The 24,537-nt window shown below is 38.9% G+C and overlaps 1 protein-coding gene across 5 annotated transcripts in view; it reads left to right on the top strand.

The window, feature by feature from the left end:
- The window catches only part of naaladl2 (N-acetylated alpha-linked acidic dipeptidase like 2), a 703,949-nt gene that overhangs the window by 130,425 nt on the left and 548,987 nt on the right, over positions 1–24,537 (top strand). For 4 of the 5 annotated variants that reach the window (XR_003673909.1, XM_028444645.1, XM_028444646.1 and 1 more), the window contains one exon: positions 12,785–12,823. The exons of the other annotated variant lie outside the window; for it this stretch is intronic. The gene's annotated coding sequence lies outside the window, so the exon portion shown is untranslated. The remainder of the gene's footprint in view (positions 1–12,784; positions 12,824–24,537) is intronic. 5 annotated transcript variants of the gene reach the window in all.

The raw sequence follows: 24,537 nt of genomic DNA, 5'->3' as shown, positions 1-24,537 counted from the left end.
AAGGATGCTAATTGTTTAGATTAAATAATAATAAAACATTTTATTTCAAATCAGCACCTTGCAGGTCACCCCCCTTTATTACTGTCGCTCTCTGACTGTAAATATAAGGTATCTTTAAATGTGAATGTAAATAATTTTTTTTTTGTAGCAAATATTGATAAAGGAAACAAATTACAGTATTCGACATTTTAAAATGGTAAACGTTATTTAAAAAAATGCTTGTTTTAGTGCACAGCTGTGTGTGAAATCAACAGCTGATTAACAGACTGACTTTCTTTGGCTGTAGACATCGGGGCGGATTCACGAAGGGCTCTATTCTCCCATGTGTATACAGTAAGTCCAAAAAGCCGCGCAGCGACGCTGTTTTTGGCTGTGTGCTATTCTCCCCCTGTACTTTAGTCAGTCACTGCGCACTTCCATTCCAGTTACGCACTGTGGGTGGAGCAGCCCTGAAATGTTCTTCAGTGTAAGTAAGTCCTTTTCCTCTTACGCGCTTCTAACTCTGGAAAAAGTGCAGCTCGCCGATAAGGTGAAACATTATATTGCACTAGATATATTGACTTAGTTACATTTGAAGCCGCACGGACTCGTGCGTCAGGCAGCAGCAGCTGTGATCACTCAGCTGCTGCTGCGCGATTAATTAAAACTCTGACAGACGCAGACTTCTGTCCATGTTGATCACAGTGATTCAACTATTTTCATACTATGTCCAACATAAAGTCACAGTTTGATCCACTACAGATTGAAACAAGCTGTCGTATGCAGATAATGATGGACCACAAACTGTTCCCACACATTTTTTAATGAGGTTCAGCTCAGCTCGCTTTAAACAAACTGCGTATTATGGAAGCCAATAGTTCTGTTTCACTGCAAACATCCTCTGTATTAAAGCAGGACGCTCTGCGGCCGCGTTATTTCCTCATATCTCCAGAGCATCTAACTCTGTCATGCTTTACAGCAATGATGATGATGATGATGAAGGTGATGATGATCAAGGAAAGAGATTTTAACCGTGACTCAATCACACTGCAATAATCTGATCAATGATCTGATCAAATCAACCTGTTACATTGTTTATCAATGAATGCGTTTCAAATTAAAAGTTAACTTTATCATTCTCATGGATTTCAATGACATTTACAAGCGTTGGGAAAACTCTATGTTCCGTGATTCCTAGACAGCCCAAAAAAAAGGACATCACCGCCTCCTTTCCTTCAGCCCGCCTTCATTCACACATACGTGCTTTTGGTCTACCTTTTGTCAGCAGCCTGGACCGGAGAATAAGCATAGGAGAGATTGCGGACGCGCAAAAAAGTGCTTAAGTCCAGATGGGAGAATAGACCCCTAAAGGTTTAGGGATAATAAAATGTGTGCCATTGTCACTCCACACACTAATAAGGGGTATAAACCCTAAGGAATCAGGACTGCACGTCACAATGTGCCCAATCCGTTTAGCGTGTTTCCCTCTGATGAATATGTAGAGTAGGCAGATCTCTTAATGGCCGCATATGGGAGGGGGACATGCAAATAAATTAATGCAGTGGGCGCAATGCAATTCATAAATTCTGGAACTGTTCACGGTGATTGTTTTAGCACAGGAAAATAGTACGACTGACAAGCAGGTCCAGACACCCACGCAGAGATCAGCTGCAGTAAATGTTGACACAAAACACAGCGGAGATGGAATAAAACCTTTAACCTTTCTAGTATAAGAAAATAATTCAAATAGAACAATAGTCAATATTTAACATCCTCTGAATAAGAAAATGCAGAGTAAAGTGTGTTTGAGGGAGAGTTACAGCTGCGGTGCGTGTGGAGTCTGGTGTGGCTGCTGTGGAGAGAGATAACTGTGCGCGCTATGGACGCATCACTTCAGTGATGTTTTGACCATCAAACTCTCATTGCGTTGATGGAAGCCGGAGCATCACGCTAGAATCAGCTGATCAGATGCGTAATTTAGAGCGTGGTGACACAGCGCTACTCAGGAGGTCAGACCTGCTGGATGATGGTCAGTAGATAATCTTCAAATGGTGCAGGCTGATTGACAGAGTTTGATGCTGCATTAACTCAGATCAATGGCGTCAACAAATCAATAAGACGGTTTCTGTCCAAATCTGCTTGTTTACATGACCTGATGAAGCAGCCACATTAGATTAGGTGGAAAAAAAATATCATTAGGTTTTAAAGTTGTTAAAAAAAAACATTTGTATTTGTTTGTTTAGTTTTCTACATTATTAAATGTTTGTCCCACAGACAGAGAAGTCCTGCCTCCAATTTAACTTCCTCAAATGTCACTGTGTGCTTATGTGAACTCACGTCTCCACATTGAACGAGCAAAACGCTCATTAAAATAGGGGCCGTCTGCACCACTTCTGCATATGCACTAATCATTGCTGCAATCTTAGTGAATTCCTCACCGCAAGAGAGGAAACTGCGTCACCAAAGGATTTAGGGATGCATCTGGTTTCCCACCCTTTATTTCAGATTTTAGTGAATCTCCCCCATATTCTTCTTATTGTTGTTGGTCAATAAACTACACGTTGAAGTAAAACACAGGGCTACTTAAGCATTCTAGTTATGTGTCACCAAATGCTGCTTTACGAAGTGTGTGTTTAAATGGTAGCAGTATCAGAGTAAATCTTTACTACAGTCAGCTGTTTGGAACATTGACCAGAGTCGCACTTTCATTCTTTTCTTACCACAAAAGTAATCCATTTCAGCCATAATTGATTGTTTCTTAAAGCCCACTGCTAGCTGCTCAGGGAAGCAAGAAAACCTTCAGAAACTTTGAGGGAGAATTTTTTTCTAAACTACTTTGGAGAGTGACAACATTCAGAACTTCTTCAATTTTTTTTGATTTCTATGTGTGTGACATCATTAAAAAGCTTAGACTCCATTACCCGGAATGTGTAAATAACCCCAAATTCCCGACTCCTGGTTTGTTCACATATATGAAATTTAAGTCAAAGGTCAAGCTATGATGTAATGCTACTTTCAATTAAATTTTGAATCGATGAATTATGTGTATATGTGTTGGTTTGAATGGATTTTGATGTTTCTCCAGATACCTTGTCTTTTCAAAGTACAGAACAGTGAACAGGTATTGTTTTCCAAGTGGAATAAAAGGATTTATAAAAGGAAAAAATGACTGTCATGGTTAAATCTTTTTAATGACTATTTCTTACCTACAGAATGACAAATATCTCATGTTCTGACGTAAATCCTATGTGAGAGCAGGATGTGAAGGTTGTGCAGGTGAAGTTAAGCTTTGAGCAACTGATGGACGGTTTTCAGGAGGTGACAGCTTAGAGAAGTCCATTCTCTGCTTAGAATAAAAGTAGCCTCAGGAAAAAATTACATGTTCATGTCTAAGACCAACAAAAAGATACTGTACTTGTTCCAAGAATTCATGAACACGTCTGCTTTGCAATTTTCAACAAAAAAAAAGAAATTTCCTAGAGAAGTGGTGGAGGCTCAGCACTCAGCGCAGACCTGTGTGCTCTTCCCTGGGGGTTCACCCTGGGTTTTCAGCACAGGAATGCACTTTAGATGCTTCAGTGATCTTCACAGCATTCAGATACTGTGTGGTTTTAGAGGAGAGGACATTCAAATGTCTTCATGTTCTGATTATATTTAGCTTAAAGTGACTATAGTCATACCCATGGTAACATTTAAATCTACATAAGAGCTCCTCCCTCTCCAACTATCTAACAGCTAAAACAACACTGCAGTTTAATAAGAATATATACTGTATGATACTTTATTGCCATATATGTAAATGCAAACTGCACTACTGGACTCCCAAACTGCACTACTTTTTCTGCTGCCAATCGTGTTGGGAATCACTGTTTGGAGCTACGACCGTTGTTTACACACATCAGCTGTTAGCACTCCGTGCTAATGTTACACCAGTCTATGCAGTGAGACCCTATATTGCTTGTGAACTGAGGATTAAACAATTGGGAAGTTTACGGATTTGTGGCTCACAGCGCTAACAACGGAGTCGGTTGTGGAATTGGAAGGTATCCAACTTTTACGCGGTGACGGACGACGTAGTGCAGTAAGCGGAAAGGAGAGAGTCTGGCTGTGTTTGTGTGTGGAAAGGAGGAGCTGCTGCTGCTACTGCTCTGTTTCTGTAGCGACTCGCACACACTTTTCCAACTCAAAATCACTGCACTTTGTTTGAATGCGTCACACGTTACTATTAGGCCTTGCATTTAACTCACTAAACCGAAGGCCGAATGTTGTTTTTTTGCAATATTTGGCCGAATATATTCTGTGGTCGAATATTCGGTGCATCCATAATAATAATAATAATAATAATAATAATAATAATAATAATAATAATTATAATAACCACTTCAACCTACAAAACAAAAATGAATAAAACAATTTATGCTAATTGACAAAACTGTTTATAAGCAATAAACAGTGTGTGTTGCTGTCAGTTGCTTCAACGAATTCTATTTTTGCAGCACTTGCTTCCTTCACCATGACAGAGGCCATATTTAATGCTGCAGGCAGTTCCAGCTCACTGTGTGGGCTTTTTACACTGAGCAATCTGGTACGCTACCTTGTATCATGATGCTAACAGTGCTCACTGGTTTACTGAAGTAGCATTCACAACGTTGATTGTTGGCAAAATTCGGCACGTTTTTGCTGAAAAAACTCAAGCGGCTTATCAGCGTGATTGGGAAATAAAGTCTTTAATTGACGCTTCCTCCGGTGGGGTCTGGGTCTCACCTTCCTCCCCCCCACAGATGGCTTCAGTCGGGGCCGCTCCATGCCCCTCTGCCTCCCTCTTCAAGAGACGGGCTAGCCACGGCGCATCTCGAGAGTAAAGCTATATTGAGTGTCGCGGACCGAAAGGTTTATGGAACTGCTGCTCTATGGTCGCTAATGGAGCGCACACTCACACACGAGAGTGCCACTGCAGCCTACAGTAGTGGATGTGCAATTACACTTTAGTACAGCAAAAAAAAGCATGTTTCCCAGGACGAAGTATGTCTAAATATATGACAAATGTACACGTCTCCTATTCTATTGATCTTTTTTTGTCATTACAGTCTTGGTGTACACTAGTAGTTTGCAAAAGTTTAAAGATGCTCACATCATGTTTGCATGGCTTAATCTTTGAGACAAGCATATGCTACTGGCAGGATCAACCAGGTAGCCTCCGTGGAGCCGGGAGGGCCGCACGCGCGGCACACACCCCCGCGCTGTTGGGGTTCGGCTGACTGCCGCGGCCAACCCGCCTCGCGGCGGTGCCGGGCAGAGGCTCTGTGTGACGGAGCTCAAGCAGAGCTAAGACAGAGTTGGGGCTGTCAAAGACTGAAGGACAAACTGGACACAAAAGACACGACGGGGAAAGTATTAACAGTCAGTAATCCATAAAGCTGGTAAAACTAGTATTTCCTACCGAATCGAGTTCAGCTTGTAATTATTGGCTTTCCATTAACACGGCTCCTCCAAATTATAATTCACTTTAAATTCTGCTTGGATCCAAAGGAGCAGTGTAAGCTGTTCTGGTAAATCTGCCATCCTGGGAAAAGCTCAGAGGAAACCAGCTGGTAGAAAAGCCAAATTTAGTTATTTTAGCTCACTCATCACTGTGTAGCATGTGTATGTTTTAAATGTAGTGTTTTTTAAACCTTAGCAAATCACAGCATTTCTAGTGCATGTCAAGTTGCACATAATGGCCACATTTACATGGGATCTTTAGTTCCCCTTTAAACTGACCTTGTAAACACTTAATTCCAAGGGAAAATGGTAATTCTGAATTAAACTTTAATCCAAATTAGGTGGCTGGTTTGTTCCGATTTTAATTCCGAATTAAATCATTCCTGGATCTTAATTCCACTTTAATTTAGCTCCGGTCATTCTGCATATGCTCGTCCTGTCACGCTCATGATGACTTAACCTAAGATGGCCGAGACTATTTATTTAATAAGAGCCTTAGAAGACATGGATATAATGGAAAGAGTGGATGGACTGAAGCTTCACAAAATTCACATTCACAGAAACGCATGGAATTGCCACACACACACACGGACATCGGGAAACGGAACAGGCTTCACCAGACGTGTGATACTAAAACCCTGAGATGGCGTAAATGCGTCCCCGTACTACTCATGCATCACCAAGTTTATCATTGTACTGGTTTTTAGAGCTACGATCTTTACCAGGGAGCAATATTTCTTCCGGGTTATTGTTTTTTGGAGTTTTACTGGGCTTTATTTACCAGTGATTAGTTCCTATCTCCTTCTCCTGCTTAGCGTAACAAGTTGTAGCCGGAAATAAAAGGTTTGTCGTGTGTGTTTTTTTTCCGATAGACGTGAATATGTCATGTTTGCCCTCTGTCCAATCAGAACCCTTCCCAACCCCCAGACCTAAAGAGGAATTAAATAAAGCCAAATATGTTTTCATGTAAGCCTCGATTCATAATTACTATTTCCCAACACGAAGCAGAACACTTTAATTCTGAATGATTAATTCTGAATTAAAAAAGCATAATGTAATCGTGGCCATTGACCTGTTATGATCCATCTTCCACATTTTCCCAAATCAAAGAGAACTAGTACCGTCGGAAGTATGCATTCATGTGGGAGCATAAGGGGTATAATTGCGGGTGCAAAATGTGGGTACAATTTTCCTGGTTTAATTCTATGGGACATGTGATTGATAAATGTGTTTGTTGTTTGTTTTTTTACTCACTTTTATGTTTTTTTGTTTGGTGTATTTTTCTGTAATGTATGTTTTTTGGAGTCATGTGTATTTTTGTATCTTTCTGTTGTGTTTTTGTGCATTTTTTGTATAATTATTGTTTTTGTTGCCATTGTAGTGTGATTCAGGAGTCATTTTTGTATTAATATTGTTTAGTTTTTTGTTTTATTTTACTCATTTAGTATGTTTTTATTATAAATACTGTGTGTGTGTGTGTGTGCGTGCGTGCGTGTGTGTCTACATCCATCTCCTCTGTGCGTTATCTTCACACACACGCGTCTTTGCTTAGAGAGACACGGAAGTACCACAAAAAATTAACGTTTTGCAAATGATTTAATTTTATGGGACATGTGCATGATAAATGTGTTTGTTGTTTTTTTATACTCATTTTATTTTTTTTCCTTTGATGTATTTTTCTGTAATGTATGTTTTTTTGAGTAATTTTGTGTGTTTTTGGAGCATTTTGTATATTTTTATGCATTTCTGTTGTACTTTTGTGTACTTTTTGTATGAATGTTGTTTAGTTTTTTGTTTTATTTTTTACTCATTTAGTATATTTGTATTGTAAATACTGTGTGTGTGTGTGTGTGTGTATGTGTGTGTGTGTGTGTGTGTGCGTGTGTGTGAGCGTGCGTGCGTGTCTACATCCATCTCCTCCGTGCATTATCTTCACACACACTCGCGCGTCTTGCTAAGAGAGACATGGAAGTACCGTGAAAAATTTTGCGGTACTTCCGTGTCTTGTTTTGCAACACCAAAGTCGCAACTCTCTCTAAACGGCTCTGTGTGCTCCGCATCAGCCGTTTTTGTGAGGGTGCGTGCGTGTGTGTTTACATTGTAGCTGCAAGCATCCTTTCTTTGCACTTGGAATTATATAACACTTACCCTTGCGCAGAACAAACAATAATCAAAGTAGAGCCGTGTTGTGGACCCACAAAAACATTACATTCCTCTGTCTGAATAACCAGGTAGTTTGTGATAAGGTCGACTAACGTCCGTCAGCACAGCCACTGCTCACAGTCATGAGACGAAGGAGGAAGTGAAGTCCGTGACTGGAGATTTAAAGGAAGTTTGGGATCACGGGAATAATATTAAATAACCATGAAATATTAACTTTAATGACTTTTAGTGGTACAAAAACATTTTAATATTGACCTTTTTTTTTTTTCCCCAAACAACCTGCTACATGGTGACGTCATGAACCCGGAACCGGAAGTAGCGCGCTCTTACCGAGGGAGCCGTAATTATAAAATTAATGTTTTGACTGTTTTGCTTCAACAAATTACTCCAAAATAACAGATGCACACACTCGGGGTATTTGGAACGTGGATGAATAGCAGTTGATTCACAATGGATGAAATGCCGGAAGTCATCTCTCAACAGATTGTGCGCTAGCGCCCCCTCACACCCTGAGGTCAAAAGCTGAATAGGTTTCATTTTGGGGCCGTCCAGAAGTGAAATAAAATTAAAATAAACATTTTGAAATGACCAAATTACTCCAAAGTAACATATACACACACTCGGGGTATTTGGAACCCATCGACCGAGTTTCAGGTCGAACTCGCACTGCGTCGGGATATATTCGCTCTACACACGCACACAGACGCCCCTTGCTTTTTAGTTAGATGTCCTTAGAGCAGGATTCAGCGATAGAATTTTTTTAAATGTTCCAGTGCTTATACTCTACTTTAATCAGTACTTAAAAACCTCAAAATATACAAATAAAAATGATCTTTTGTTGACACAATTACTTTAAAAGAATAGAAGTACCAGTAAACTATTATTGAATCAAATTCACACAATTTACATAATATTAAGATTATTGTGGCGATTACTATCAGTGCCAGGTAATCTAAAATCTGAAAATTATAGCTGAAAAGAAATCATTTCAGTAGAAAAGAGTCCTAATAACCTGAGGCTTCAAACATCGCCCAATGGTGTTTACATCAAATAAAACATTACTGCTGAATTAGTTTTAGATGTAGGGGAACAAGGGTTTTAAAATGTGATAACATTAATAATCATTCTTAATATTAACATTTAGTGAGGCCAGGGTGCCATCTAGAAATTGCTGTTTGTGTTCTAGATCACTTTTATGGGTTATTAATCAATACCTTTGCCTTTTTGGTGGGTTCTTGTTGCTAATTAGCAGTCTAATAAAATCATAATTTTAATAAAAACAGCAGGTATAATGTGTGCAGTTATTATTCAGGTGAATATAAATAACATACAACATGATGATAATAAGCAATTTCACAATGATTCAAAGGTTACACTGACTAACTGGTATATACATTTTGTACACAGATTTGAGATATACATATTCTTTGTTGGAGATAGGAGGTGTGGAGATGGTTCTGTATGGCAGTGGGGAGGGGCTGGTCTTTGGAGAAAGGGGTCCTTGTTTCTCCCTCGCTCCTTTTGTTTTTGCAAAGTGTGTGGAGCACAAGAGTTTCTTCAATTCCGAATGTGGGTAAGAGAGTCACCTTCTGTGGACATCTCTTCATTAGTTCTCTACACAGATTTCAGGTTTAGGTGAGAGGTTGTTGGTGGAGCGATTTTTCCACTGATTATTGAAGTTAAAGTTTTTATTTCATAATTTTTCAATGATAAAGGGAACTACATATCCTAAATACTGTTTCCAAAAATACATTGTTGTTATTAAGTTCACGTTGATTGCCATAAGTGCATTATATATTAGATAAAGTAGATGGTCTGGGATAAAAAAAAAAAAAAAAAATGTTTTCTCTCTCTCTCTCTCTGGGTTTCCATTACAGATTTCTGAAAAATAAAAGCGTTATTTCTAAACGTCGACAAAGTATATTTGTGTTTTGAAGGTTGTTTTTGGGAGGAGCCTCATAACTCCCGTGACGTGTATTTGAGGTAAATATTGTTTCCATTGCGCTTTTGCAACTCATTTCAATATTGGAATGTCGGAAATACTTACTCATGAAAGCGTTAAAACTTTTGATTGTTTCTTCGAAATTCAAGAGTTTCCATTACCGTTTTTATTGCGCATTTTAGATTTTGTGCATTACAAAAGGTAATGAAAACCCAGCTCTCTCTCTCTCTCTCTCTCTCTCTCTCTCTCTCTCTCTCCCTGTGTGTGTGACTGTGTAATTCCCAAAGCAGTAGAGCATTACCTTGGTAACCCAACATTATCAACTCAGGATCAATTGAGGCCCACGCACATTTATAATTAACAATGTCTCTTTCTTTTACCCTAATGGATTCTGATTGTTGCCATAAGAACTAAAAATGAGATGACATCCATTCAGAGTTTCTTGGGAAAAGCCTATTTTTTCCTTTTTAAAAGTGAGCTCACATCACTTTCTCTACAGAAATTTTTTTTACCCCTTCAAAAAAAAAAAAAAAATATATATATATATATATAGCTTTCAAAAGTAAATAATACACTAAAGATATTAAACACTAGCTTTTCTCCGTATAAAGTTTCAAATCCTAAAAACAATAAAAGCTAGCTTGAGAATACAATTCAACATCTAAAGCTTGTAAATGACTTTATTATAATATAAAGAAAACTGGTCCTTTAAAACTGTTCAACTTTAGGGAAATTAATCTGCTGTATTCTTGTCTTTTCACCTCAAACTTTGCCAATGCGCTCATGTATGCAGCACTATGACCTTTGAGGATTTAAATCAATTACACCCAGAGGGAAATCAGAGTTTAATAATGGTTTAACCCACTCTAAATTATATTGCTTCAGTGGCTTTATGTTTTGGCAATTCTTTCCTTTTACCGGGACTTTATGGGGTTTGTATGTTAGTGTATTTTATTCTAAACATGTAGTAAAATTATAATAAAATATAGAAACAATTGTGAAGGGACTTAAAGCAGAACTAAGTAAAATTTTCACCTTAATAAATCCTTCTCGTAAACCCTGTGAGGGTAATACAAGTGTTTATGGGGTGACTGGGGGATCTTTCATCTCCCCCTGGCCAGAAAACCACACTTGCAACTTTCGCTGCCTCCGACCCAGTGGCAGACGTACTGCTTTACAGCAGTCCAATACAAACTAATGCTAGATTATGACCAGCCCTGAGGCTGCACACGGTTGTCTACAAATTCACTTTTCTATAACTTATATCATGGCGGAACCAGCAAAAAAAAGGCAGAGAAGACCTTTATCTGAGGAACAGAGCACAAATATCCATCCATCCATCCATCCATTCATCCATCCATCCATTTTCAGAGCCGCTTTGTCAGCACACAAACACATCACACACATTTCCACACTCCGTTCCGTATTACTCCCACATCACTCATTTATTTTACTTCTCTCTCTTCTTCATACTGTTCACATGCTCATATGGGACTTTATGTGTGAAAGCACCGTTAGTGTCACTGTTGTATTAGGATTTTTCAGTGATCGGTTGCTACTGTCTTGTGAGAGCAAAGGTGCACATGTAGCTGTGGGGTGGGGTGGAGTTTTTATGACATTACCATAACCAAAAAGGACCTTTAGGGGGAGCGTTAAGCGCAAGTTACTTAGTTCTGCTTTAAAGAGAGAAAACAGTGACACAAATAAATGAAAATCACAATTAAATCTGAAAAGAAGTGGGAGGATGTATTGATTTATTGATCATCTATACTTAGCTACAATAAAGTATAATATTCATAGTTATTTACATTAAGATACAAATCCAAAACAAATGATTGTGTAGGAATAGCTACACACATAAATTATACATTTATACGGCTCTGTGATGACGCATACACATAAATACACACAACCAAAGGCAAACATAAAATAAATCAATAAGTGATGATCTCCCTCTTCTAGTAGATGAATTGTTACACCTCTAAATTAATAAATATGTGAAAGTAAATTGTATGAAGTTGTCTCTAGTTGGGAGTTGCAGCTTTACAACGTTCATTTAATTGTGCATAGAGATTTGGATTGCATTACAATACCCCAATTTACCATAGACACAGGACTTTTAATTCATGATTCATGATGACATTGATCATGAATGTTTTTTTTAAAAAGAGAAGAATTAAAAACCAATTTAAAATCTACTCTTTTCAACATTGGTTTGTGAATTATTCTTACCAGCGACTCTTTTCTTTGTTGAATCTTTCTTAAAGATAATGTTTATTTAATTTAGTTGAATTCGGTAACGTTGTGAATGTTAAGATTTATTATATTATTGGTGAATTGTGGGGAAAAGAGAATGATTGTTTTCCTTCAGTTGCAGCCGAGGGCAGAGGGCGCTGGTAACCCTATGTTTGGTTGGGTTGCAGCTATTCTGTGCAGTGAAGAAGAGATGCTATGCGCTAGCAGACAGAGCTAATAGAGAAACCTGACTTTTACAGATATTCACGCAATGTTACAGATATTCTTTTGGTGCTAAAGGGCTAAGGAATCACTTAATAACATGTTTAAGAGTAGAAGGTGACCAGAAAGAGAGAAGTAGCCAATTACGCCCGCTGCCTACGCTTCTGGACATCCTTGTTATATGCAAAATATCAAAGTTTTGTACAGAGTTGAACTTTTTTCCACTTTTCTTCTTTCTTTCATCCTATTGTCCAAACCTTACCTCTAGTTCCCTATCCTAACCCTGAACCATTACCCTACCTAACCCCATTAGATCCCTCCACCTAACCAAAAATATGCCAACATAGTTTCAAAGGAGTCACAATTTAGCAAAACACACTTGATAACAACCTTCATGACACCTAATTCATGATGTTTCACATTTGAAATATAAAATGATGTAGGTGTGATTCCTCATCTTCCTCCTTCCTTTTCCAGGTATTTGATCCTTTTCCCCAAACATACAGACCGTTAGCTCCCTGCAGATGCTTTAAATGCCATCAACTGTGTTTTCAGACAGAAATGTGGAAAGTATTGTTCCGTGTGTTTCAAAGGGCAGCCCTTCTACGGAGTAGCGAGGGCCGTCGAGAAATACGCTCCCTCATTCCGGAGTCTTTCCTGGCTCCATTTTAGTCACTTGGACAAAAAGACTCTTCACTTTGTTGAATAATGCAAATAAGCCACACTTCCTCCATATCTCACTTTGCTTTCTGTCCTTCCCAGGCCATTTGAAAGAGTGGATCCAAATCCAGCACATTAGTCGTGAGTAACAAATGAGACGTGTTATCAAAAACAACATCTCAGCTTTTCCTTTGTCTATTACATTATTGATGTGACCCAGATATACATAAAGGCTGATTTTAACATTGTCTTCTATCAATGTGTAAGGCACCACCTTTCTAAAAATATGTTTGATGAAGCTTTTTTTCTGCTTGAACTCTTGTTGATAAGAGCCTACGTAAAGAACTCCTGGTTTTAAGCAGCCTTTCACCAACTGTGTTTTCTAACAAACACTTCAGTTGTCATTATTTTGCAGTTCATGAAAGTAAATCATCTTGAAATGACATGCACAAGTTGGGATATGTTCATGCACTAAATATTTAAGTATATGTTTTATAATGTCTTATTTGTCGTTGATCTCCATTTCACACTTCTACAAACCTGCTGGGAATGTTGTAAGTGACCCCAAAGCAGAGTTAAGGTTAAGTTATGAGCTTTTATTTTATATGTGGTGGCACTTCCTGTGAAACCAGATGTTTATTTTGAAAGGACCTGTATGGATTTAACAAATGGAAATTGCTTTATAAAAAAATTGGAATTGGAATTAAGTGGGCTGCAGATTTTAGGCAGGAAAATTAGCAGTTTTAACATTAATGTCCCCAAGTTTGCACTTTGACGTATAAATGATTAATAAAGTATGTACGATGCCCACAATATCCAGGTATTAAGTGACAGATATCAGTCTCTGCAGGATTTTCTCTTTCAAATTCATTTATTTTTCGGACCAACTGTTATTTAATTTGGGGAAATGCTTTGAGGCAAATTCAGTTCTTTGAACAATTTGAGATTTAAAATGACTGCAATCATGTAGTAAAAGCGTGGGAAAACCCTCCGCCATCCTCCAAATATTGTGGTGTTAATTTGTGTATAGAAGGGCTGAGAGATCTACAATTGAATTATTCGGTAATTTACGCTGTAATTCATGTATTTTTCTGACTTTTCTACTTCTTTTCTCCTGCGGGCCGAAATGCACGGGCTAAAGGGACAGATTTGGCCCCCGGGTTTGACACGTGGTCTAGGTCATCAAAGCCACCGCTGCACCGTTGGCCATTCAGAGCTCATTGTAAATTTGCTTCGCAGGTTCAGGTTAAAAATGAATCAATGAAATAAAAGCAGAACCGACTGCAGTAGATGCTTTCTTTCACTGCCACTGTCAGACACAACAGTATCAGTAACTTGGTATGTGGGCTGTTGACTCTCAGTAGCAGCAGCTTGATTATTCTGCTCACTTCTTACTTTTAGACCTTCGACATGCAGCTCTCTGCCACACTTAAAGTCCACACACACCTCGGTGTTGCTGTAACATTGGTAAAAATGCATTAACACTTACTTTACACATTGCTGCACAGCATTGGCTCAACACCCTGTTTGATGCTCGCTACGGTAGCATGTAAGAAAATGTTAATGAGGTACAGCTCATGTCAGATCCACTACACTGACCTACATCTGCACAATAATGTTGGTGAAGTGATGTTTACTGCTTAAGGTCTGAGGAAAGTGATAAATACTGTTTAATTGTGTATTGGTGCAGTTTAATCTCACTCGTCTATGCGAACAACGTGGTTGTGCTTATGGACAGACTTTGCTGGTGGCTGTGAGTGAAATGTGAGCTGATGTGTGAAGCATCCAGATGAAATTGTGAAGACGGTTCCAAGCAGACAGACGGACGGACAGGTAGACTTGTCCAGTGTTCTTGTCCATCATGGTGGTTACTTTTATGCTGCAGTGGCTTTCACACGTCTGCACGAAGCTCACACAAATACACCCTCACACATGCGTATCGCACGCTTTGTTGCTCGCCTGGCCCGAGATGGCTGTATGCTGTGACAGACATCCAGAAAAAGACTGTGTACACACACACACACAAATAGAAGCTTTCATACACACTCATAAATTGACTCCAATAGAATCAATGAGAGGCAGGCAAAAAGAAGGATTTTGGCATCAGCCCATTTAACACACAATCCCCCACACGTACACACCCACATTGTAAAACTGTTGTCTATTAGCTAAATGTGCAGGAGTGAGTTGCTTCTCTTCTCTGCTTTTCTGATTTCATGTAAATCTGCATCATCCTTTCGACAGGAAGGTGCACAAGATGCACAAGAGAATCTAAGTGCGGAGCGATGAGGAGGCAAATAGTGCACATAAATTGTGTTTTGAAACAAAAAATTGAAAACAAATTACTGAAAGAAACAAAGTCCATGAGACCAAATTACCCCATAGAGACAAATTGTCAGGCTCAGGGAAAATGAGAGGTAATCCAGGAACATGAGGAGAGAGAAACAAAGACGAACACTCCTTAAACAGTGCAGGGAAGATAATCAGGGAAGGAGAAACACCTGAGAGAACACAGGAAAAATCTACTACTACTTAAACTGCTTTAAAAGAGCTGCACTGGGACTGAAACCCACAACATAATACTAGATTAAAACCCATTACACAATCAAACACAATCATAACAAACATTGGTCTCTACAGTCCTCTGATATGGATTTAATAGTTAGTTGGTATTTAGCACTTTAAGATATTAGTTAAAAGTTGATATTGCAGAACCTATATTCTATGTTTACATATTTTATATTTTGTCAAATATAGTTTGCAAATATTGTTTTTTATGTTTGTTTTTTGTTTTCCTTTTTTACACAACTTAAGTGCTAAACACAAGTTAAATGTTCTCAGGTTGTCAAGTTTAATCAATAACAAATTGATATTAGTATTAGCACTGAAATGTATGTGCAGTCTGCAGTGCAGGTTTAAGTTCAACTTCACATGGTGTAAGTTAAAATATGTGCCCAGTTGTTTATGTTATATATTATAATGCACTAACTGAAATGTACATTTTTTATATACAGTAAAATTTTCCAGTTTTCATAAAACAAGTTAATTCTGCTTGTTAAGCAGCACTGATATCTGGTGTCCATTTTTACAGAGAAGTTGATACTATTAGCACTGAAATTAGTATTTTCTGCATTCATTTTGTTTTTAATGATTTAAAGGGGACATATTATGGTTTTAAATCCTTCCTTTTTAGATATAAATCATACAGTTGTGGTCTATATAAAGCGGAACTGCACTGCATGGGTCTGAATTCCTCATTATTATAGCTCCACAGACCCCTTTTCTATCTCTTTTCTGATGTGCTTCTAAGAGCAACTCGTTTTGGTGCGGTCTCTTTAAATGCAAATGAGACACTTCATACCCCGCCCCCTCTCCAGGTTCAACTCCACCCTGGTCGGCCATTTTTGTAGTTTGATAGAAGAGATTTGGCTATGTAACGGTGCAGAAAAAGTTTATTCACACATTATTTACAAAATGTCAACAACAGAAGACTTGTCCATCAGCTTTACATGTTTCAGTCAGAGTCTGACCCGGCAGAGCGAGATGAAAATGAAGATGATTAACCTGCAGAACAACGTCTTCATATGGATGTTAATAAGTGAGCTAACACAAGCACCGCGCTAACGCTAGCGCCAAGCTAACGTCACGAAATGCATTTTAATACAGTCTTTTCGGAGACAAAAACGGCAAAATGAAATGACTAATGAAAACTTTAGACTTAAATTAAACCACGTAGGCCATATCATCAAGGATCTAAAACGAGCACACAGCGCTAACATATGAAGACGGTGCAACTGCTAATGCTAACAAAATAATGACAGGGACGTCTTATCATCACACTTTTTAGCGTTATTTACAGCTTACCGAAGTGCTCTGTTCGTCGTCTCTAAAGATAGAAGGAATTGAACCCTCAATCAGACGAAGTCTTTCGGCAAATCCTTCTTTATACTGGCGGAGGTTGTTGAAGCAGTCATCCTTGAAGTGCTGCGTGCACACAAAAATGACCTTACCCACAGATGTGGGTACATTTCTGTGAAAAATAAAACTCAACCAGGCACTTTGAAAAGGTTCTGATGCTGGGAGACGGTGTAATGAAGCGTGTGGGTTACTACATCCAACAACCAAACATTTTGACTTATCCTCTCGTAACCTTGTATCCTGGAGCTTGGACTACAAAATAAAAGCGAGAAATAAAAATGGCGGATTGCTCGAAGTGTTGGGCCTGGAGTCGATGTCCTAATTTGGCAGTTCCGCTGACGTTATTGTTCAAAAAAGTAACAGAGAATTGAAAAAATCGAAACAGATTGAAAAATATGACCAAAACAGAATATAAATATATCAAGCACCTGAAGAGATTATTTTAACTTTTCTGTACTTCTAAACACTCTAAATATACATCAAAATGCAGTTAAGTGCTAAAAAAAGTGGATTTAGCATGATATGTCCCCTTTAAAGTTAATGTGCACAAACATCATGAACAATATTTTAGTGAAGCATTATTTTGTATCATTCTTCCCTTACAGACTTAAACATAACACAAGGACATTGGACTACACTTTGTTTTACTTGGCTGTCATTCATGTGAAATTGATTGACAATGTTTTGTAATTCCTGTGAAATGGATTCAGTGCAGTCAATAAATTCAGAATTTCTTCAGTGACACAGATATTGTGATGTATCGTGGATTCAATTTCCCGTGATATATCCATTATTGTAGAATTGCTGTATCATGATAATATTGTTATCGTGGGCAAAAATATGGCAATATATCGTATTGGGAGGTACCTGGCGATACCCAGCCCTAAAAGTTAATAGAGTCAACTACATTTTACATTTTATATCCTTCATATGACCTTGGTAAATGGGATGGTTATGCTGAATTCACACAAGATTATGGAGTGAGAGCGATTTTAGCTACATTGCTAACCCTCAGCCTCTCGTTTAACAGGAAAACTGAAAATTTGTGGTGTGGTCCAAAACATTATTTATGAAACCTTCAATTACCTTCAGCTGGAAAATCCCCCTCACGTTTTGCACAAAATCCAGTGCAGCCGTGTGATGGAGATACTTCTGCTGTGATGTGTCACCAGGTAAATGATTCACCAGTTCAGCTAATACACCATCAGCTAAACCTGTCATTGTACCAAAGCCTTTACAGACTCCAATGCAGTCATAATAATGTGAACCAACACATTAAAAACACACTTCAGATGAAGCTCTGCATTCATCTTCAGTCACAGGATGACATGATCACTACTTCAACTGTTACATATTGCGCAAGATTTTAAACAGGATCATGGGCAGGATTGGACATTATTGTCCATTTGTTACACTTTATAGACATTCAATCACCCATTTTCCAGTGAAAATAGTGTGTAAATGAGTGATATTGCACCAAAACAGTAAATGCATGCAAATAGCTTTGTTCTCTTGTAGAACGTGAATTCTGTTTTTCCATCCATTTTCTGCGATCATGCTAAAGAAGGAGACCCTACACAGGTTATGAACAACACAGCTGATGGTTTAGAAAGTAGCAAGGCTTCCCCTTTGGATTTCTGTGTCACAAAGTGTTGGATGTTTATTTAAATGTATATGGCATTTAACTAAGGTCCAAACATCAGGCCGTGGAACTCAGCGGACTCTGCAGGCAGTGCTTGCAAACTTTAAATTTGAATGTGCGGCGTACTGGGTCACACAAGACAGTGGCTTGGCACTTTTATTGTACCTCCGCAAAAAAAAACGTGGTGCTTGTGGGCACTGGGTTGCTGGAAATTTTCCACTGGAAACTATGTGGCAGTGAGCCCCACTATGGCAACTTTCGTGGCGTCCGGTTTGGGCTTTGGTATGTGAGCTTTAGGCGATTCTCATTTTGTTCATAACATTCAGTTTCTCCTCAATAAAATAAACATTTGAGCTCAATTCCGTGTAGAGTTGGTGAGTTTGCTGCATGCACCATGGACGAGATTCCGTGAGCGAACTTCGATTGAATTCAGATGAGCTAGTTTTAGCCAGAAGACAAAGACACATCTGATGAGGAGGTCACTCATAGGCAAAGTTTAATGTTGTAAATTTGTGATAAAATCAGGCTGGCAGCCGCTTTTTGCTTCACTTTTTGCTGCAGTACCATACATGAACTGCTGGGTGCAGTGTTGCTTCACCATTTACATTGTGAGGAAGAGTTACGCAACAAAAGAACCAACCTCAAGTCTCAAAAGTTTGGGACCATTTGACTGAAAACTTATTCTACACACCTGAGGTAGAACTAACATTTGTGACATGAAATTAACAGTAATATGTTAGAATCAAAGCCGTACATGTACATTAATTAAGAACTGTATCTTTTCAAATGAATTTGGGGACAACGTTTGTTGTGATGAGTGTCAGTGACATCAACACATGTTTGAGTTATTTGAGCTACAGTCATTATTCCCATGACAAAACTTGAAGATAAAGTGTGTGGTGAAATCAATCAGAAATACCCGGATGCTTATGTTGGTGTTTTTATTGTTGGAGATCTGTGATCTCCAACAATATTTTCTGGGCAACATTGTCACTTCAAAGCTTTCAAAATAATATCAGGACTAGTACTCACAGTTGACAGCAGAGAAACCAGAATAAGATCTGAAACACTGATATACCCCATCAGAATTGTCTGGCATAGTTGGATAAGCTCCTTCCACTGGTGTTCAACCAAACGCTGACAGTAGATGAACATTGTGTGCCTTTCTAAGTAAATTGCTCCAGAAGTCCAGGGAAGTGTGTCATTAAAATGTGGGCAGCCTGTGATGCAAAAATAATTTATGCCTGAAATCTACAGATGAACACAGACTAAGCAGTGAGTGGAACTCCTGAGAAGAACAAAACAAAAAACAAAAAGGAAAACATTGGGTCCTAGATAGGACTGATACATGATTACCTTGGACAATGTCTAACATCTAAACTCACACACATACAAACACTTTTACTCCAATTCTGTTTTTTAAAAGTTTACTACTAGTATTTGATTTCTACTGGTTTGATTTGCTTGTTGCTTATTTGACCTTGTTAAAAAAATGAGAGATGAAAAGAGAAAGCTAACATAAGAGGAAGGTTAATGCTGCAGTATGTAGAATCGTGAGGCTCCCCTCACTGTTTTGAATCCACCAGCATTCTCGTGAATGTGCACAATGTTTTTGGGGAGTTATTTTTAATGTTTCATAACTAACATGAAAGCATGTATCAGTCTGTAGTGACTGCCCTCCCCATCCCAAAGTGCTAACGTGGTCAGGTTGACAGGAGTGAGCATGTTCTCTCCACCTTGGATATACTTGTCTAAGTTTTACTTACAATTTATTCCGTCTGTTATCACTCTCCCTCTGACACAGGTACGTGGTGCAGACGCCCGCTTTGAGTCCACGCTCCTGCGTGTCGTTCTTCTTTTTTGTCTTGCTTTACCGTGTAACAGTTGTGCATAACGCTACGATGGAAACTTTTCCTGCTGGAACGTTCACCAATGCACCTTCATTATCAACAAGACGTGGACACACATTGACTTCTGTTGAGCAGCCAATAGTAATGCCTAAAAATTGCTCATGGAGCACTTTGTATGAAATACATCTGACTGGCTGTAAAAGAGCGTCACACTGGATTTAAAGCTTAAATGCAGAGCCTAGAGAAGGTGCAGCCTGTGGATCCATAACCCTTTAGTTTCCGTACACACACTGGAAACCAGTGGTTTATAACTGAGTGTGTAATGAGCCACTACCAAAAGTGAAGAGAACAGTGTGTGAGTGCTCCACAGAGTAAATGGGCTTTCTAAGAGCCCACAGCTTATCCACTCGTCCAATTGGCTCAACTAGAAAAACATAGAGGATGGAGTCAATGGAACACATAGTTAGTTACACCCAACCACAGCCTCTCATTCTATTTGTCTGCTCTGTTCATTTAGGGCTCTATATTCTTCCATAAGCTTCAAAGTCAAAAAAGCCGTGCAGCACCACTGTTTTTGGCTGTGCGCTATTTTTCCCCTGTACTGATCAGTCGCTGGCGCTCCCTTGATCCCCGTTAAGCACTCTGGGTGGAGCGTCCCTGAAATGTGGGCGTTCCCATTCAAATCAGGGCTTTACGCGCATTCTGCCGGTGGCTTATGTTATTTTCCTTTTACGCGCTTTTGAACCTGGAATGAGTGCAGCGCCCCGGTAAGGTGAAACATTATATTGTACTAGAAGTATGGACTTAGTTACAATTGAACCCACACAGACTCATAATATTGCAGAAGAGACTACCGGAGAGAATCTATCCAAAGGGACACTGTCGTGCTGTGCCGGGGGTGGCAGGGGGGAGTCACACAAGCGTGCCAAAGGATTGACCATCAGCGTTACTAATATGTTCACATTTACCAGTTCTAAACGGGACAAAATGTGTTACATTTAATTGTATTTTACCTGTGTTGTCCGATCCTTTTTCAGGAAATGGGTGAGAGCAGCGCCGCGGAGCCGTTTAGCTGAATGTGCACATCAGCTGCTGCTGCTCATTGACAGACGTCAGACTGATGCCCAACTATTTTAACACTGTGTATAACGCAAAGCCACAGTTTGATCCATTACAAAAGTAAATAACTAGTAAAACATGATGACTAATGTGCGCTGTTAGATGGATCAATGACATTTTCAACTCCATGTGCCGTGATTTCTAGACAGCCCAAAAATGACATCATGTCCAGTCCGCCAAATTTGCTTCAGACCACATTAATTCACTGATTACGCACTTTTGGCTGATTTATGCGTGGTGGGCGTGTCATGAGTCTGAACTGGAGAATATGCAGGAGAGAAGCGCGTAATTGCAGGCGCGCAGAAAAGCGCTAAAGCGCTTAAGTCCAGACAGTAGAATAGAGCCCTTAGTCATTATTCATGATAACCAGTACATGAGTTGCATCACCCCTGTAACAAAACTGGTCAAAATATTTAGTTGGAGACAAACAGGAATATATGGAAACTAAAAGACGAGAATCAGTATTCAGCGGACAGGGGTTGAAACCTTGGGTTAACGACCCTGTTTGGGACACTGGGAGGGGGCCGCCAGATGCCTTCAAGACACTAAGAATATTTTCTCAAGAATTTGAGCCCATTTTTGCTTAATTTTACCCTTTTTCTGCAACTACACAATTAGGGCCCGAGCTTTGTTCCCGTGAGGATTCTTCTTTTTCTTCTTTGGTTGCAATTTCATGACATTTGGCTGGACTATATAGTTTGGTGAAAAATTTGACGTGTCATTTTTTAGATGCAATTTCAGGACTCGTTAGCGCCACCTAGAGTTTGGAACTTTTGACCGGTTTGAACTCGCTGGATGGCATTCAGTAGGTATATGCAGTGAACTGTGACTAGCAAAAATGTAGCTTGGGCCTATAACCTAAATTCAACAGGAAGTCTGCAATTTTGAATTTACATCTTTAAGATGGCTACTGTAATATTCTATGGAGCAAATAATACTAAACTTCCTGGATAACAGTGGATATTACTCAGATAAATAAATACATGTGGTTATCACAGATTCATAGAACAATGGACCATTGTTTTGCTGACTTTATGGATGGACTCCAAAAATCTCTCTCCTTTATTCCCCCTTATAGATGTCTCTATCTCCACATGACTGTTCTTCAATATTGTTCATCTGTAGTATGGTAATGTGTACTGTGGTCAGGACTTGGTTTTTAGGAGCTGAACTCTGCTCATTTACACTTTGTCTAGTCTTTGTCTCCTGTTACTTCACAACCTTTGGATAGTTTTCCCCTTTAGTCATTTATTGGTTTAACGTATGAATAATCATCTCTGCTAACAAATACTAACTGTGAAACACTTTGTTCATGGTCAAGATCAATAACAGGAGTATGTGACATGCTACATACCATGCATGTTGTGCTGGTTTCCCACCATGTTCACTGTCATTAACTCAAAATATCTGTCCTAAACAATATATATATATATATATATATATATATATATATATATATATATTACTACTGATTATAAAAATTCCTAAAGTAAGTTCTGTCATCAGACCTGATAAAGAAAGGTTTGCAGCAGAGCGCTGAGTAAAACAGATGGAACTACTGATTCTATGAAGAAATCTGTGTTGTGTTTCATCTCTGTCTGCAGACTCTGTATTTCTGTTTGTTTGAAATCAGATTAGGGTTAGGCTTTTTATCAGCTCGTGTTTCTGGAGTGCGCAGATCCATCGTTGTGTACAATTGTATTAGGAAACACTAGCTCCTCTACAGTAGAATAAGATGTTGAAAGGGAGAAACGCACCTTGTTTTATTTTAACTCATGTAAGCAGAATGTGTTTAGTCCAACCTGTAGGGTCGACTTTATCTTCAGATTCCATCTTCACAGGGAGAGGCCAGATGAGACTGAATCTTTTGGGGTCGAAGTGTCCCTGCATTGATCGTCATCTGCTACATTCTCAGATCATCCTGTGAGCTCTCATGTCTAAACAACAGTGGATGGTGCTGTTGGTGGTTGATGTTTATGGGATTTTTAAGATTCCCAGCATTGTTCTTATCCTTGGCTGGTCTGGTTCTTCATGGCTTAGAGTTCCTGCAGTTTGAAAAGGTCTAGAGATCAGACAAAGGCTGGAGGTTATTATGAAAGTGTGTCTACAGAAATGTGTCTAAAAGTCCAACTGTCCATCCTGTTTGAGTGTCTATCAACTGTTTAAATTGACATTCTTGACCTTTACATGGGAGTGAAGTGTGATACTTGTCTTTTTTAACCAGTCCTTGTTTAATTTTGAGAGTAAAAAAAATGCATAGCATTAAAAAGGACAACATAATAATCCAGTGTGGGAAAAATAACATGGTCTAAACGTGACATGATAGTATAGGGTAATGCTAATGTTTTTCACTTTAGATCAGGGGTACCAAATACGGTCCAATTTGATCTCAAGTGGGCCGTACATTTTAAGTGGCAGAACAAAAGCACAATTTTTACGATCATTGTGCCATAGTTTTCAATATCAGTTCAATTAATTAAAAAAATATTGATTTTGTTATACCAAATTTTGTGTAATTTAGAGGAATGTTGTGGAATTGTTTTTGAAAATTTGCAAGATTTGCAGTGCTTTCCACAGTTTGCACTTTAAAATGTAGAGTTTCAATAAATTGCTGAATTTGAGATCTCTACAACTGGATTTTTTGTTAATTTACATAATAATAATCTGTCATTTTTACTTACTTCTGCAGGCCGCATTGGACGCTCTAAAGGGCCGGATTTGGCCCCTGGGCCTTGAGTTTGACACGTGCTTTAGAAGATTAAATGTGGCTTTGGTTAAATGCCTCACAGTTCCTAATAAAACCTAAAGTAAAGAACTAAAGGGAAGCACACTTATTGTATTTCGATGAGTTCTGATATTGGGGGCGGCTCTATGAGAGACAATAGGGAGAGTGCACAGAATGTGTCGGCTGCTGACTTTGCATTTTACCCTGCATGGGTTATCTCTGTTGGATAATGAACAGAGTCGGACTGAGATGCACAGAGAGATTCAGCACACAAGCCTCTTCATTGAAGTATGAAGGCAGCCCTGAAACATGTGGAAGGACAATGAGCTCAGGCAGTGTTTGCACTCCGAGCCACGACTTTTTCTAGAATAGTTGCAGCAGCAGCAAAAACCCATTTTAAAGCATCACTTCAAAGCACTCCACAAATTGCAGCATATTCTCTAACTAAAGCCCCTTTCTGACCACTTTCTGTGGCATGTCCCATGTTTACTGCAATTGAAAGAGCAGGAGCCAGAACTCCATTTGGATGTAAAGTCTTCAACAGTAAAAGAGCATTTAAAAATACATATTGGTAAAGCTTCAGTTACTGTATATTACTTAA

The sequence above is a fragment of the Gouania willdenowi genome, chromosome 4, assembly GCF_900634775.1.
Source record: "Gouania willdenowi chromosome 4, fGouWil2.1, whole genome shotgun sequence".
Lineage (NCBI taxonomy): Eukaryota > Metazoa > Chordata > Actinopteri > Blenniiformes > Gobiesocidae > Gouania > Gouania willdenowi.
The sequence above is the reverse complement of the archived record's forward strand: the minus strand, read 5'-3'. Positions and strand labels throughout refer to the sequence as shown.